Consider the following 16,751-nt stretch of genomic DNA (forward strand, 5'->3'; position numbering starts at 1 on the left):
AGTATGGAAACAGTGAGACAAGGTTATTGCCAGAGCTGGAGGGATGCTAGGGTGCATGGGAAGGGACAGATCTAGTAGAGAATAGGGAGTGAGTTTGTCATCGGACAGGCCCAGGCCCCTAGTGAGAACTCAGTGGGAGTATTGTAGAGATGTGCATGCTTGAACTTTCTTGTATTCATTCATTTCATTTTCGTGGGGGTCAATATGCTTTAGATTGTTTCATATGTGTGTGTTGGCGGGTGGGGGTGGCGGGGGGGGGGGGGGCGTCCCTGGCCATTTTGCTTCATTTTGTTTGTTTATTTTTGGTAAATAATGCACCTTTTTGCAAATAAGTGCACAATTGGATAATTATTAAATGACCCCACTGATCAAGCAAACCCCCCTCTCTCTCACAATCCCAGCAGCAATTCCTGGCTCTAGTGACAAACCCAGTACAAAAAACGTCTAATGCCGTCCAACAACTCAGAACAAAATATTCCTGGGGCTGGGCCTCCTAAGTGAGGCTAACCATAGTCAATGTATCCCTGAGGCCTAGTGGTGGAAGGAGCGGGTCTCCGTTGCTCTTGTTGCCATTTTTCAACATGTATGGAGTGATTGCTGGAGGGGGACCGCACCCTGCTGATTTGTTTTGGTCTTACTCTGAGGTCATATAAATTTCCAAGTGCTAAAACGGGTCACATTGGTTAAAAGTTTGGGAAGCCCTGAAATAGAGAATGGCAACCAAAATGATAAAGGGGATGGAATGGCTCCCCTATGAGGAAAGGCTAAAGAGGTTACATCCCTTTAGCTTGGAGAGGAGGCAGCTGAGGGAGGATAGGATAGAGGTCTATAAAATCATGAGTGGAACAAAATATATAAATGTGAACTGGTTATTTACTGTTTTGAAAATATGAAAACTAGGCGGCACGCCATGAAGTTTGCAATTATCACATTAAAAACAAATCGGAGAAAATACTTTTTTGCTTAGCATACAATTAAGCTCTGTAATTCAATACTGGAGGATGTGCTAAAGGCAATTAACATAGCTGTGTTAAAAAAAAAATTGGAGAAGTTTCTGGAGGAGAAGAACATAAAATGTTATTAATCAGATATACTTGGGGAAAGAAATTACTTATCATTGGGCTTTATTTATTTAGATTTTTATATTCTGCTTTTTGCACTTTAAATTGGATAACATTCAGGTACTGTAGGGATTTCTCTATCCCCAGAAGGCTCACAATCTATGGGGGTCATTTTGTAAGTATATCAAACGTGAAAAGGGACTTTTTGCGTGCAATAGCTAAATAGGGGTGGAGTCGGGGTGGCATCAGCACCAGAAGAGGAGGAGTCTGGGCGGCATCGAGGCGGATGCTGTGAAAACTTCGCTAGCGGCGATAAGGTAAACCATGTTATCGCCGCCAGTATCGCAGCCAATAGCACCACCTTTCATGGTGGTGCTATCGGGTGCGAAAGCCGGCAACGATAACACTGCGGTGGTGCGATCGCTGCCGGCTTTCGCAGGTCCGCCCCCCGCTTCTCCCCCCGCCCCCCATTACTATGAAATTCAGAGAGCTCTGTGTCATTAGAAAATCTAGCCCTATGTTTGTACCTGAGGAAATGAAGGGTAAAGTGACTTGCCCAAGGTCACCAGGAATGACAGTGGGATTGAACGCTAGTTTTTCTGGTTCATAGCCCACTGCTCTGATCATTCATTAGCAGCATTCTATCTATCTTCTCTTTGGGATCTTGCCAGGTGCTTGTGACTTGGATTGACCACTGTTGGAGATAGGATGCTGGGCTTGATTTATTTATTGAGAAGCTTTTATATACCGATATTCATTGGTACATCATATCGATTTACATGGAACTTAACGAGTTACATGGAACTTATCGAGTTACATGGGGATTGGAGGAGGTAACGTAAAAACTTGTGGGATTTCAGGGAACATATCAAAGGTGGAAAATTTAACATATTACAATAACATATAATACATTTAACATATTGCATTAACAATAATAAGAGAAGGCTTGTTTGAAGAAACAGGTTTTAAGATTTTTTTTAAATTTCTGGGCGTAGTGTTCCTGGTGGAGGTCAGGAGGCATGGCGTTCCATGTAGAGGGACCTGCAATGGAGAAGGCTTGTTCTTTTGTGGAGTTAAGGTGTGTGGGTTTTGGGGCGGGAGTGTGTAGGGTTCCTAAGTAGGCTGATCTTGTAGGTCTGTTGGAGATATGGTAGTGAAGGGAGTCATCTAGCCAATGCATATTTTGGTTGTGTAGGGTTTTGTGTATGATAGAGAGAGTCTTGTAGAGAATTCTGAATAATATTGGGAGCCAGTGGAGGTCTCTAAGGATGGGGGTGAGATGGTCTTTTTTGTGGCAGAGGCGTTTTGCAGCATTTGGAGAGGTTTGATGGTTGTTGCGGGGAGGCCTAGGAGTTGTGAGTTGCAGTAATCGATTTTGAAGCATAATGTGGCCTTCAGTACTGTACAGAAATCATTGCAGTGGAGGAGGGGTCTCAGTTTTTTTAGGACATGGAGCTTAAAATAGCATTATTTTATGGTGGAATTGAATGTTTTAAAGTTTAATTGGTTGTCTAATATGACACCTAGGTTTCGTGCATGTTGTGAAAAAGATAATGAAGGGGGAAGGGGGTGTTATGCCAATTTCAGTAAGACGGTTAATTAGAATGTTGTGGCTGATGGTGTCAAAAGCAGAGGATATATCAAGCATGGCAAGAATGTAAGAGTGGCCATGGTCTAATCCCTTAAGTAGTGTGTCTGTGAGGGAGATTAGAAGGGTTTCTGTACTGAGGAATTTACAGAAGCCAAATTGGGAAGGGAATAGGATATTGTGTATTTCTAGGTGGTCAGAAAGTTGGATGTTAACTACTTTTTCTGTTAGTTTTGCTAAAAAGGGTAGGTTTGAGATAGGCAGGTAGTTTGAGGGATCTGCGGGGTCAAGGTTAGGTTTCTTTAGAATTGGTTTGACTATGGCCTGTTTTAATGAAACCGAGACATTGCCAACTGAGAGGGAGCAGTTGATAATCTCAGCAATGGGTTTGGATATTGCTTTCGGGATTAAGAGAGATTTTGTGGGGATAGTGTCAGATGGGTGTGATGAGGGGTTTATTTTCTTTAGGATTGATTCAACTTCAAAGGCGGAGGTGGTCTCAAGAGAGTTCATGATAGCATTTGGTTTTTTTAGGAGTGTGTTTGTGTGTGGGGTGGATGGGGGGAAGCGTGATATGAGTTCATAAATTTTGTCATTAAAGTAGGAAGCAAGTTCTTTGCATTTGGTTTTGGAGTCCTGGTCAGATATAGGGAGGGGTAGGGTTTTCATAAGATCAGCTACATAAGAGAAGAGAGCTTTGGTGTTGAACTGATAATTATGAATTTTAAGGGCATAAAAGTCACGTTTAGCTTTAAGGATGGAGGTTTTCTAGGTGTGAAGGGAAGATTTGTAGGAGGCAAGTTGGTTGGTGGAAGGATCTTTGCACCATTTTTTTTACTTAATTCTGATGTCGTGTTTAAGGTTTTTTAGTTCCGGTGAATACCAGGGTTTTTTGGAGATATGCGGGTGATTGATTTCTTTGGTAATTAGAGGTCATAGTTTGCCAGCAATGTTTTCAGTGAGATTGTACCACGAGGAGAGTGCAGCTTCTGTGCTAGATAGGTCGAGTTTGTCCAGGGTGTTGGTGAGGGAATTGACCAAGTCATCTTTGTTGCATAGTTTTCTGAAGTGTATAGTATTGCTGTGTGTGGAATGCGGTGTTGTTATTTTATTTATGGTTAGTTTGGTTTTTATGAGATAGTGGTGGGACCAAGGGACGGGAGTGCAGAAGGGGGTGTCAGTGGATTGTATGCATGAGTTTACAAAGATTGAGTATAGTGAATGGCCTGCTTTGTGTGTAGGGGAGGTGATGATTTGTTTGAAGCCAATGGCAGTTAAGGAATTTAGCAATGTTTCGCAGGAGGCAGATAGTGGGGTGGAATCCACGAGAAGGTTGAAATCTCCGAGTATAATGGCTGGGATATCTATGTTATAAGTTATGAACTCAATGAGGGGGGAGGGGTTGTTATTGAGGAGACTGGGGGGGGGGGGGGGGGGTAGACTAGGCATATTTGTAGGTTGGATGATTTGAAGAGTTCAATTTCAAATCTGGATGAGGTATTGATGTTTAGGTGTTTTAGTTTAATGTCTTTCTTGGCTGCTAGTAGAAGACCTCCACCTCTTTTTTTAAGCACTCTTGGTCTGATCCAGGAGGCAAATTCTTATGTTCTTACCTAGTCTGCCCATCAATCCAACCAATTTAGCTTTACAATTCCCATCACTCTCTCAGAGATCTCCTATATTTATCCAATGCTTTCTTGAACTCAAATGCTGTATTTTTCTCCACCAAATCCACTGGGATGCTGTTTGATGCATTCACTCCTCTCTTTGTAAAGAAATATTTCCTAAGATTATTCCCAAGTCTACCTCCTTTCCCTCTCATCCCATGAACCCACATCCTAGAGCAGCAGAATGAACAGCTTCCTGTCAGATACCACTTCCTCCCCCACCAAAGTCATGTTGCCCACAAAGAAGCATCTCTCTTAATAGAAGTCATAGCTAAAGCAGCTGGCAGGAGAGACTCTCTGCCCACTACCCCAGCACAAATATCTGTGACCTGCTATCTCCCACAGCCCATCAAGGATATGGATACCGATGCCCTAGCATATTGGGCAGACCTAGCCAATGAGGCTCAGCACTATCTTTGTTTCCCAACAACCAGTGTTCCCAGTGAAGTGCTCACTGCAGACACAGAAAGGTTCACTTTCAGGAACTTCTGGCAGGGGCAGGTTGCTATCAGGGCAGCAGATACATGACGATGACAAGGAGGAAGGGCCACATAGCAAAGCAGGATGAGTGATGGGTTAGCATATGCAGGCAACTCAGGGGTTTTGGCTGCAGTCATGGCTCCTGGCCTGATCCTGGTCTGGGCTGTCACTGTTTCCATCTCTGCTTGTTGGGGCCTGGCCTCCCCATGAGCCACTTCTTTTCCTGAACTACTGCTGGCAGGGCCTGGGGTCCCTGTTATCCAGGATTTCACTTCCAGCTCTGCTCTTCCGAAACAAATAATTTTAGTAGCTTTTGTGTGACATCATGCATTGGCATGCACAGACATATCCTATGTACCTGGAACCCCTAATATTTAATAATAGAGAGAGGTAGCAAACATACAATTGTGACATCATATGTACATATATGGATATAGATAGCTATAGATATAGCTGCAGTATGTAGATAGATAGATATAGATAAATAGAACTAGATATATAGTGTTGGATTCGTGGACCCTTGAGCCGATCGGAACCGAAAGGTGTACTGCTGCAAGGTAGCAGCAGAGGCCCCGATCGGGAGGCGGCAAGGACGGAGATGTGGCTGGACCGAAGAAGACCCTGGGACGCCCTTTGCGACCAAGGGCTAGGCAAGGAAGAAGGGAATGGATGGAGCTGACACAGTGGTGAGGAAGTCTTCGCCCTGGAAGCCGAACCTCCCCCGAGAGGAGCTCGTAAGAGTCCGGCCGCTGGGACTTAGGAGATTCACCCTGGAAGCCGGAGTCCCCCCAGGAGGAGCCCGTAGGGACCCGGCCGCTGGGACTTAGGAGCGCCCGCAGGGGCGGAGTCAGACGGGATCCAAGGTCGAGTGCCAGAGGGTCGTTGCTCACCAGTCCGGAGTCAAGTGCCAGAGGGTCGCCGCTTGCCAGTCCAAAGTCAGAAGCCAGGGGATCACCGTGAGCCAAACCGGGGTCAGAAGCCAGGGAATCGTCGTAAGCCAGTCCAGAGTCAGGAGCCAGGAAACACAGTCAGCCAATCCGGGATCAGGAATCAGGAAGACCAGGAGAACACAGGATGCAGCAACTGGAGACAGGAAACCTGGGAACCTCGTTGCAAGGCAAGGAAGGCTAGTAACTGCAGGGCTTAAATAGCCCTGCAGCGTCTGACGTCAGGAAAGGAGGAGCCGTGCTTTCCCGTGCTGGGCCCTTTAAGAACAGGGCTCAGCCACGCGCGCGTGCCTAGGGGGCGGGGCCAGCCGCGGGAGGACGCCGGCGGCGAAGAGAGAGCCGGCGCATGGCGCCTGAAGGCCCTGCAGGCCCGCGCGGGGTCGGAGCACAAGGAGGGAGCTGCGCCCGGGGTCCCGAGGAAGGAGAGGTGACCGAGGACCCGTGGCGGGGTGAGTGGCGATTCCGGGGCCGCCCCGGAATCGCAACAGTACCCCCCCCCCCCTTACGCCCCCTCCCGGGGGGTCTCGGCTTGTCCGGATGCGCCACATGGAATAGGTGAAGGAGGTCCTTATCCAGAACGTGCGAGGAGGGCTCCCAGGAATTCTCCTCAGGACCGTATCCCTCCCAAGAGAGGAGATACTCCCAGTGATGATGATGGAGGCGGACATCCAACACCTCCTTAACCGTGTACGTGGCCCCGGGGTCAGAAGCCACCTCAGGGGGTTCCGGAGGCAGAGGTCAGAAGCGAGAGAGAACCACAGGCTTGAGAAGGGAGACATGGAAGACATCATGTATTCGAAGGGTCGAAGGAAGACGTAAGCGGTAGGAAACCGCGCCCACATGTTCGGCTACTTGGAAGGGTCCAATGTAGCGAGGCGCAAGCCTCATGGAAGGAATCCGGAGCTGGATGTTCTTAGTACTGAGCCATACCTTAGATCCGGGCAGAAACACTGGAGCACGTCGCCGAGATTTGTCTGCGTAGGCCTTGAACCGGGCGGCGGTGCGGTGGAGCTTCTCTTGAGTGGCGTGCCATAGCTGATGAATCTGGTTGGCCGTCAGTTGCGCCGCTGGCGAGGAGGTGGATACTGGTAACGGTAGTGGAGGTTTGGGAACCTTCCCATAAACCAGCTGGAAGGGAGACTGTAGCGTGGCGGAGTGTCGATGGCGATTGTAAGAGAACTCGGCCCATGGGAGAAGAGCAACCCAGTTGTCCTGTTGCTCCCCTACAAAGGCACGGAGGAACGCTTTCAGAGTTCGATTCGTGCGTTCAACTTGGCCATTGCCCTGGGGATGGAACGCCGTGGTTAAGTCCAGCTGAACCCCAAATTTTCTGCAGAGTGCCCGCCCGTATTTTGCCGTGAATTGGGGCCCTCGGTCCGAGGCAATATGTAGAGGCAAACCATGCAGTCGGAAGATATGCTGGATGAATAGTTCAGCTAACTCAGGAGCCGTAGGTAATTTGGCAAGTGGCACAAAATGAGCCATTTTCGAGAAGCGGTCAATAGTGACCCAAACCACAGTCTTCCCCTGGGACGGGGGCAGCTCAACGATGAAATCCGTGGAGATGTGCGTCCACGGCTCCGTGGGTACAGGGAGTGGCTGGAGGAGTCCCCAGGGACGACCAGGCGGGGTTTTCTGCTGCGCGCACGTGGGACAGGATTATACGTACAGGCGGACATCCTCCTTCACCCGTGGCCACCAATAGAACTCCGTCAGTAATTGAAGAGTCCGGGTGATCCTGGGGTGACCCGCCGTCAGGGAGTCGTGTGCCCATGCTAGGACCTTCCTTCTAGCACGTACCGGGACTACCACCTTCCCCGCCGGTGCAAGTTCGGTGGCTGCCAGTCGGACTTTAGCCGCGTCCAAAATGTATTGAGGGGGTTCGGAGGCGTCCTCAATTTCAGTAGTGCGTGAGAGGGCGTCAGCCCTAGTATTCTTGGCCGCTGGTCGATACCGAAGGGTGAAATCGAACCGGCTGAAAAAGAGGGACCAGCGTGCCTGCCGGGGATTAAGTCTCTGCGCCTGGGACAAGAACTCTAAATTTTTGTGGTCCGTGTAAACTACGATCGGATGTTGGGCCCCCTCCAACCACTGGCGCCACGCTTCAAAGGCCAACTTAATGGCCAGTAGCTCCTTGTCTCCGATGCCGTAGTTTTTCTCTGCAGGCGAGAACTTGCGGGAGAAGTAGGAACATGGCCGAGTTTTCCCGTCCTTGGAAGTCTGGGACAGGACGGCCCCCACGGCTACATTGGAGGCATCCACTTCCACAATGAACGGGCGTAGGGGGTCCGGGTGTCGGAGGCAGGTGTCCTGGAGGAAGGCCTCTTTAAGGTCGTGGAAGGCCTGTACCGCAGTGGGAGGCTAATTCCGGGCATCGGCATCCTTGCGGGTGAGAGCTGTTAAAGGCGCCACTAAGGAGGAGTAGTGCGGGATAAAGTGGCGGTAAAAGTTGGCGAAGCCTAGAAAACGCTGGAGCGCCTTAACTCCCGCAGGTTGTGGCCAGTTCCGGATAGCCGCGACCTTATCGGGATCCATGCGGAAGCCGGTAGAGGAGATGATGTAGCCCAAAAAGGGCAAAGCTTCCTCCTCGAACTGGCATTTCTCCAGTTTAGCATATAATCGGTTCTCTCTTAACTTCAGCAAAACCTGGCGCACATGTTGACGGTGTTCCTCAAGGTCCCGGGAATAAATCAACACATCGTCGAGGTAGACAATAACGGAGGTATACAGGAGGTCGCGAAGCACCTCGTTCATTAGGTTTTGGAACACGGCTGGGGCGTTGCAGAGACCGAATGGCATGACGAGGTACTCATAATGACCGTCCCTGGTGTTAAAGGTGGTCTTCCACTCGTCTCCCGGCCGAATCCGTACGAGGTTATACGCCCCTCTAAGATCCAGCTTGGTAAAGATGCGGGCCCCCTGCAGGCGATCCAGGAGTTCCGGAATCAGGGGCAACGGATAACGGTCTCGTCGAGTGATCTGGTTCAAGCCCCGGTAATCGATACAGGGCCGAAGAGACCCATCCTTCTTGGTGACAAAGAAGAAGCCGGCTCCTTCCGGGGACTTGGATGGTCTTATAAAGCCTCGGTCTAGATTCTCCTTGATGTAGGCAGACATGGCCTGGGTCTCCGGCAGAGACAGAGGATAAACTCTACCGCGAGGAGGCGTGGTGTCCGGTAGCAAGTCAATCGCACAATCGAAGGGGCGATGCTCAGGTAGTAATTCTGCCTTCTCCTTAGAGAAGACATCCCGGAAGGCCTGGTACTGGGGTGGCACCGTCAGCGGAGCTGCCAGAAGCGGAAGTGTCTGAAGCGGGCGAGCAGGAAGACAGCGACGGGCGCAGCCTGGCCCCGAAGATGTGATCTGAAGCGAGTCCCAGTTGATTACTGGGGAATGTTTCCTGAGCCAGGGGAGTCCTAAAACAAGTGGATGAATGGATTTCTCCAGGATGAGAAAAGAGATCTCCTCTTTATGAAGCAGTCCGACCTGAAGCTGGAGTAGTTGTGTACGAGTGGTAATGGTCCCTGGGAGAGGGATCCCCTGGATGGACGATACCCGCAAGGGTGGTTCTTGAGGCACGACTTCAAGATGCAGTTGTTGTACCAGATCTCGGAGGATGAAATTCCCCCCGGACCCGGAGTCGATCAGTGCCAAGGTATCGAATCCCCCTCCTGGGAAACAGAGTCTCGTTGGGACAGTACATGGGGAGTTCGGAGAGGTACTGCCTAGAGTCAGCTCCCCACTAGACTCTAGGTTCGGCCGTTTCCCGGACGCTCTGTACAGCGAGCCAGAAAGTGCCCCTTACCACCGCAATAGAGACATAAGCCCTGCGAGCGTCTATGCCTCCGTTCTTCGGCCGAGAGAGGGCCCCGGCCCAATTGCATAGGTTCTTCAGGCGGAAGGGCAGGTGCCGCAGGAAGCGAAGCTCGGGCCCGAGGTGGCGTGGTTCGACGAGCGGCCGGCCCCTGGACGGGCCTTCGCTCCCGGAAGCGGCGCTGGATGCGTCGGTCCACTCGTCCAGCCAGTTCTACGAGCTCTTGGAGGTCATCCGGAAGGTCCCGAGCCGCGAGTTTGTCCTGGAGCCGTGGGGAAAGACCCTCCAGGAATATCCCATGCAGGCTGTCCTCTCCCCAGGCCAATTCGGTGGCAAGGGTCTGGAACCCCAATCCGTATTCCTCTAGGGGGCGATTACCTTGTCTCAGCTGGAGGAGTTCCGAGGCAGCAGTAGAGGCACGAGATGGTTCATCGAAAATCCTCCGGAAGGCCTTGACGAACTGTATGAGGTTATTTAGTCGGGAGTCTTGGCGCTCCCAAAGGGAAGAAGCCCAAGCCAGGGGTCTCCCGTCCAGGAGAGAAATAATGTAGGTCGTCTTGACCCGGTCTGTAGAGAACTGCACAGGCAGAAGGTCAAAGTGGATGTAGCATTGGTTGAGGAATCCCCGACACGCCTTCGGATCTCCAGCGTACCGTGGCGGGGATGGCATCTGTACCAGGACAGGGGAACCCACGTTGACCTGAGACGAGGATGCGGAGGGACGAGCAGCGGAGGCCCCTTCCACACGATCCACCAGGCGTTGAACGGTCGACATCAAGGTATCAAGGCAGGACTGTTGTTGTTGCAGCTTCTGGGCTATGCCTGGAATAGCCTTGAGACCGGCAAGGTCCGCCGGGTCCATGGCCTTGCAATCTGTTGGATTCGTGGACCCTTGAGCCGATCGGAACCGAAAGGTGTACTGCTGCAAGGTAGCAGCAGAGGCCCCGACCAGGAGGCGGCAAGGACGGAGATGTGGCTGGACCGAAGAAGACCCTGGGACGCCCTTTGCGACCAAGGGCTAGGCAAGGAAGAAGGGAATGGATGGAGCTGACACAGTGGTGAGGAAGTCTTCGCCCTGGAAGCCAAACCTCCCCCGAGAGGAGCTCGTAGGAGTCTGGCCGCTGGGACTTAGGAGATTCACCCTGGAAGCCGGAGTCCCCCCAGGAGGAGCCCATAGGGACCCGGCCGCTGGGACTTAGGAGCGCCCGCGGGGGCGGAGTCAGACGGGATCCAAGGTCGAGTGCCAGAGGGTCGTTGCTCACCAGTCCGGAGTCAAGTGCCAGAGGGTCGCTGCTTGCCAGTCCAGAGTCGAGTGCCTGAGAATCGTCGCTTGCCAGTCCAAAGTCAGAAGCCAGGGGATCACCGTGAGCCAAACCGGGGTCAGAAGCCAGGGAATCGTCGTAAGCCAGTCCAGAGTCAGGAGCCAGGAAACACCGTCAGCCAATCCGGGATCAGGAATCAGGAAGACCAGGAGAACACAGGATGCAGCTACTGGAGACAGGAAACCTGGGAACCTCGTTGCAAGGCAAGGAAGGCTAGTAACTACAGGGCTTAAATAGCCCTGCAGCGTCTGACGTCAGGAAAGGAGGAGCTGTGCTTTCCCGCGCTGGGCCCTTTAAGAACAGGGCTCAGCCGCGCGCGCGTGCCTAGGGGGCGGGGCCAGCCGCGGGAGGACGCCGGCGGCGAAGAGAGAGCCGGCGCATGGCGCCTGAAGGCCCTGCAGGCCCGTGCGGGGTCGGAGCACAAGGAGGGAGCTGCGCCCGGGGTCCCGAGGAAGGAGAGGTGACCGAGGACCCGCGGCGGGGTGAGTGGCGATTCCGGGGCCGCCCCGGAATCGCAACATATAGTTGTATTTTTCTTTAACTGTAACTGGATGTTGAGTGAGGCACTGGATGTACTTTGATAATATAGGTTAATCCTGTGCCCTATGGAGATGAAGATGAGACCGACATATGTTGAGGGCCAGGAAGGGGAAAATGAAATTGTATTTTCATTATATAAGGAAGAGTTTTGTAAAATAATCTTCTACAAGCCACACATTTCCCCTGCTCTCATTGAAGACAGGGATAGGAAATGAATTTCAGCATTAACCAGTTAAGTCCCTCTGATTCTCTCCCACCTCCTGAACCTCCTATGTTTTGGTGCTAAATAGAGCTGCTTGATAACCCTGCATGACAATGTGCAGCCACCCTGCATGGGCCAATCTCCCCCTGAGGGCTCTGGGCAGCTGCATAATAGGGAAATGCATTCATTTCATTTCTCTGCCTGTGTGTGAATCGTGTACACACCTAAGGGTATATTAATGTGCTTAAAAAGGGAAACTAAATAAGGTGTTTCTATGAAAATGAGTCTCTCTATTTCAGCAATCACATTTTAGGATTTTCTCCACCACCTGCTCATGTTTTTTTATTTTTCTCATCTTCTTTATTTCTTCATTTTTACAACTATGCGCAGTTTCAAAATAAATATTTTCCTTCTATAATTGTGACTAAAATTTTGCAAATATAAACTTAATCTTTTTAAAAAGTATATGAAAATAGGTTATGGGTGTTCAGGAAAAAAATTCTTCATTTTCTCTTTTGTTTTATTTTTTTTCTTACTAAATTTCATTTCATTTTTTTATTTTTGTATATGCTTTAGCATGCACAAAACTATTTATCCAGTGCTAGCTTTAGCGCCTGATAAAATACTAAAAAAGATTCTAAATTAATTCCTGTGGTGTTTTTCTAGAATTTTCTTTTCTAAATGACATTAATTGAATCACCAAATGCTAGGGAAGTTTTCATGTCATTTCAGCACAAAACTGAGTACTAAAATCAGGTTCACTCTGCGTGTGCTTTAAGCTATGGGTGTAGCCCTGCTGTTAGGGGAATTACTGAAAACATCTCCCTCCTTCTTTTTCAGCTTCATCGTTATCTGAAGAACGTCCACTATAAGAATAGTCTGGGTGATGAGATCTTTTTTGATGAGAATGGAGACCTCCCCATTGGTTACTATATAATAAATAGGGCCGGTCTACGCAATGGGACACAAATGTCTGAGATTGTTGGGAGTTATAACCCTTATGCTCCTCAGGGGAGGGATTTCACCATCGATGAGAAGGCGATTGCGTGGGACGGCGAGTTACTCCAGGTTAGATTTAAGTGACATTAGAACATGATGGAAGGAACTGTTTCCTTGTGATTAGAAATGTAGAAATTTGATGAGAGAAGAAGAACATATGGTCCATCTAGTCTGCCTTCTGTCCAATTTATCCAGCCCTACAATTTCCATCTCTCCCTCAGAGATCCAATAGAAACATAGAAACGCTGCCCCAAATGCTGGTGCTTGATAAAATAACAGAGAGAGAAACAAAATTTCTAAATCTGGATGGGAAGAATAATGCAGGTAATATGTTCAAAGGAACCTGCCATGCAGGGCTCATTCCCTCATCCTGCAGGCTGTCTGTGGACCGATGCTCAGAGACTTCCAGCTCATTCTGATCTACCACTGGTTTACATCATTTCCTACACTCAGTGCACAAAATGCAATGTTTGGACTGAGTTCATTCTACACCTGATACCATTAACCAAGTACAGAAAGGATATTCCAACTAAGAGAATATGAGCAGTGAGTGCGCGTTAATATAATCTGAATATGGGGGGGGTGACTCACAAAATGGAAGGTGATAACAATTCTGAGAACATTTCCATTTATAATTTTCAGGTGCTCTAATCAGCCAATGGTAAACTGTACAATCCCTGGTTATCCTGTTTGACATTTCTCTCCTGATAACAGGTGTAGGTCACAAATAGAGGGCACGATGCAATAAGAACGTGTAGAAATTAGGCGCTTGTATTGAACGCCTGTTTTCCTAACGCGTGTACATCCACCTTTCCTGGGCACGTGATTCAATATGTTAATGAGGTGCCGTTCAATAAAGGACACATTGGGGATCAATTGTGCATCCCTAGCACCTCCTTGTCATTGGGTGCTCAGGAGATGTGGCTGTGTGCAGTTTAGGAAAATGGATGCTGAAATTATGAGCATCCATTTTTCTAACCTGACTGCTATCAAGACTTTTTTTTTCCTTATGCTGTCTTCGGTGGTCAGAAAAGCAGTATTTTCTGCTATTTTGTGAAGGCTTGGGGTGCATCAAGATGTAACATCAGTTCCGAGTTAAAACGTGAGCACCGGATGCACGGTAAGTTTTTGCTTAGGGAGAAATGGCAAATACACTCATCTACATGGCATTTACATATGATAAGTGCTATGAGCTACGTGCCGGTTTGGATATGCTAATCCCATTATTACATCGGGTGTTTTTCTAGCGCGTCTAAAACGTGCACGTCAAGATGTGCACTACACTGAGCACACTATATTGCATCAGCCTCAGAGAGATGGAGTGAGTTCAGTGTTCTTAACTAGACCTTTATCAGGAATGACAGCAGAATGCCTCCTCTCTCCTCTCCCTCACCCGATATCTCTGTCACTCAGCCCCTTCTACTGGTGCATCCTCTGAGATCCTGAATCTGTGTGCAGCCTTCTGCCTCCTGCCTCCCTGCATGCTGTCCTGCATAACATTGGAGATCCACCACAAGTTACCCATGCTCTTCCTAGCAGTGAGGAACAGGACTCTGTCTCCCATCCTGCATGGCCCAACACAACCCCTACATATTCTGTTGTCCTGTGCTGGGCTGTGAAAGTGGATCTTTGTGATCCATCACATGAGGCATGCTGGCTCCATGGTCTTTTCCTTCTCGGCATGGTGCCACCATCTGGGTGTTCTCCCAGGCCAGCAGGCCCCATTTTGATGAGGAAAGTGTGAGATACTACAGCTGCAGCATCTTCTTTCCCTCACTACAGTGCCCAATGAGGCTGCTATCCTGAGCTGGCCAGGCCTGCCTTGTGCTCTCTTTGCTCCAGTGCTTTGGTTGCCATCTGGTGATTTCACAGCACAGCGCCCCCATGTGGCAGATCCCAAAGCAGTAGAAGAAACAGGTCACAGACAGATGGACAGGACATGGAAGTGAGACTTTATTAATTCATTTTTAGAAAGAAGACCTAAAAGGAAACTCTGAAATATAAAAGTAGGCTGCAAAAGCATCAAAGGTGCTGTTTTTATACCCTGACTCTTAGCAACAGAGAAACTATTTAAATGTAATGGAAATATCAAAGGTATATTCTCATACTGCTGATTCAATTTATTAATTTTAAGTGTAACCTGTATAATAGAAACGGGAGTGGTGCCCAGTGATTGGAGAAGAGCGGTGGTGGTCCCGCTTCAAAAGAGTGGGAGCAGAGAGGAGGCTGGAAACTACAGGCCGGTTAGCCTCACCTCTGTGGTAGGAAAAGTAATGGAGTCGCTGCTGAAAGAAAGAATAGCAAACCATCTACAGTCAGAAGAATTGTTGGACCAGAGGCAGCATGGATTCATCAGGAGAAGGTCCTGTCAGACAAATCAGATTGACTTTTTTGATCGGGTGACTAGGAAATTATATCGAGGTAGAGCGCTCGATGTCATCTAATTGGATTTCAGCAAAGCTTTTGATACAGTCCTGCACAGGAGACTTGTGAATAAAATGAGAAGCTTAGGAGTGAGTGCTAAGGTGGTGGCCTGGATTGCAAACTGGTTGACTGACAGAAGATAATGTGTGATGGTAAATGGAACTTATTCTGAAGAGTGAGCGGTGTTAAGTGGAGTGCCGCAAGGATCGGTGTTGGGACCGGTCCTGTTCAATATCTTTGTGAGCGACATTGCGGACGGGATAGAAGGTAAGGTTTGTCTTTTTGTGGATGATACTAAGATCTGCAACAGAGTGGACACGCTGGAAGGAGTGGAGAGAATGAGACAGGATTTAAGGAAGCTGGAAGAGTGGTCGAAGATATGGCGGCTGAGATTCAATGCCAAGAAGTGCAGAGTCATGCATATGGGGAGTGGAAATCCGAATGAAATGTATTTGATGGGGTGTGAAAGGCTGATGTGCACGGGGCAGGAGAGAGATTTTGGGGTGATAGTGTCTAACGATCTGTAGTCGGCGAAACAATGTGTTACGATCAGTGGACCCTTGGGCCAGCCTTGCAGATGAGGAAGGAACATTGAAGAGGATTCCGCAGAGATGGAATGGCCAGGAGGCAGAACAGAGCCAGGAGACCAATCTGGAGCTTCACCAATGGAAGCCTGAGGTCCCCCCGGGAGGAGCCCGTGAGGATCCGAGTCACGTGGACTTAGGTGCGGTCTCCCGGAAGCGATAGCAAGCAGGAAGAGTGAACGGTCCGATGATCAGGGCTGGCAGCAGTCAGGAATTCCAAAGAATGTAACGGATTCAGAAACCAGGCAATCAGGCCGAAGGAACAAGGCAAGACTAGAACAGGAACAAAGGCTGGAACACAACTAGACAACTCACAGGAGTCAACCTCATTGCAAGGCAAAGTCTCAAGGCAGGAGCTGGGTTTAAATACCCTGCCGGCGTCTGACATCATCCCGGGGGCCGGCCGAGATTTCCCCCCACTGTCCCTTTAAATTCCTCCTACTTGCACGTGCCTAAGGGGGCGGGGCTATGTGAGGAGCTCGGCAGCTTCTCCTTTGTGGGGACACCGCCACGGAGGAGGCCTGGTCGAGCCTCGCAGCAGTTAATCGGGCGGTCCCGGAGGAGGTAAGGGCCCAGTCGCGGGTCCCGGGACCAGGATCACAACACTATGTGACAAGGTGATAGCTAAAGCCAGAAGAATGCTGGGCTGCATAGAGAGAGGAATATCTAGTAAAAGAAAGGAAGTGATAATCCCCTTGTACAGGGCCTTAGTGAGGCCTCACCTGGAATACTGTGTTCAGTTCTGGAGACTGTATCTCCAAAGAGACAGACACAGGATGGAGGTGGTCCAGAGAAGGGCGACCAAAAAGTTGGATGGTCTTCATAAAATGTCTTATGAGGAGATATTGAAGAACCTAAATATGTACACCCTGGAGGAGAGGAGGAGGAGGGGTGATATGATACAGACTTTCAGATACTCAAAAGTTTTTAATGATCCATGGTCAACAACAAACCTTTTACGTTGGAAAAAAATCAGTAGAACAAGGGGTCATGATTTGAAGCTCCAGGGAGGAAGATTCAGAACCAATGTCAGGAAATATTTCTTCACAAAAGGATGGTGGATGCCTGGAATGCCCTTCCGGAGGAAGTGGTGAAGACTAAAACTGTGAAGGATTTCAAAGGG

At 49.3% G+C, this 16,751-nt stretch overlaps 1 pseudogene; it reads left to right on the forward strand.

Moving 5' to 3' along the window:
• The window catches only part of LOC115081052, a 128,143-nt pseudogene that overhangs the window by 10,285 nt on the left and 101,107 nt on the right, over nucleotides 1-16,751 (forward strand).

This window comes from Rhinatrema bivittatum, chromosome 19 (assembly GCF_901001135.1).
Source record: "Rhinatrema bivittatum chromosome 19, aRhiBiv1.1, whole genome shotgun sequence".
NCBI lineage: Eukaryota > Metazoa > Chordata > Amphibia > Gymnophiona > Rhinatrematidae > Rhinatrema > Rhinatrema bivittatum.